Source organism: Kryptolebias marmoratus, linkage group LG14, assembly GCF_001649575.2.
Source record: "Kryptolebias marmoratus isolate JLee-2015 linkage group LG14, ASM164957v2, whole genome shotgun sequence".
Taxonomy (NCBI): domain Eukaryota; kingdom Metazoa; phylum Chordata; class Actinopteri; order Cyprinodontiformes; family Rivulidae; genus Kryptolebias; species Kryptolebias marmoratus.
This window is the reverse complement of record NC_051443.1, coordinates 2,634,037-2,634,623: the sequence shown is the minus strand read 5'-3', so window position 1 is coordinate 2,634,623 and position 587 is coordinate 2,634,037. Positions and strand designations below refer to the sequence as shown.

Below are 587 nucleotides of genomic sequence, written 5' to 3'. Positions count from 1 at the left end.
TCTGCAGGTTGCTTTCATATCTTTTGGGACTGTCCACATTTGAAAACCTTCTGGAAAGATGTTAACCGATTAATCTATGAAACTCTGGGCATAACGTTGGTCTTTTCATTCCCTGCTTTGTACCTTGGAATACTTCCTGAAGGACTCAATAACAAAGACACATATCTGTTGAAGATATTTTTAATTGCAAGCAAGAAGGCGATTACTAAATGTTGGCTCCAACCTGGACCTCCTACTCTGAAGCTTCTTGTGAATATTATAAACATGAATCACAATATGGAAATGTTGACTTTTACAATACGTCTCCAGAAGGAGAAAGGAGAGAGACTATGGGAAAAATGGGATCATTTTATAACCAAAGGTGTGTAACAGTTAATGTTTGTGATTCCACATCACTTGGACAGTCACCTTGGGAGTTTTCCGATGTTTTTGTGTGCCCTGATTCCATGCAGTGAAGTGGTTGTGAAACTGTAATGGTCACCAGAATATGTGACTGCTGCCTGCCCTAGCCTTCGTGTGTTCGATTGTATGTTTGAATATGTTTAAAAGCGAATAAAAATAAAGTATAAAAAAAAAAAAAAAAAAAA

General features: G+C 37.1%; 1 protein-coding gene across 5 annotated transcripts in view; it reads left to right on the top strand.

The window, feature by feature from the left end:
* pi4kaa (phosphatidylinositol 4-kinase, catalytic, alpha a) overlaps positions 1–587 on the top strand; it is a 222,391-nt gene that overhangs the window by 63,959 nt on the left and 157,845 nt on the right. The window lies entirely within an intron of this gene.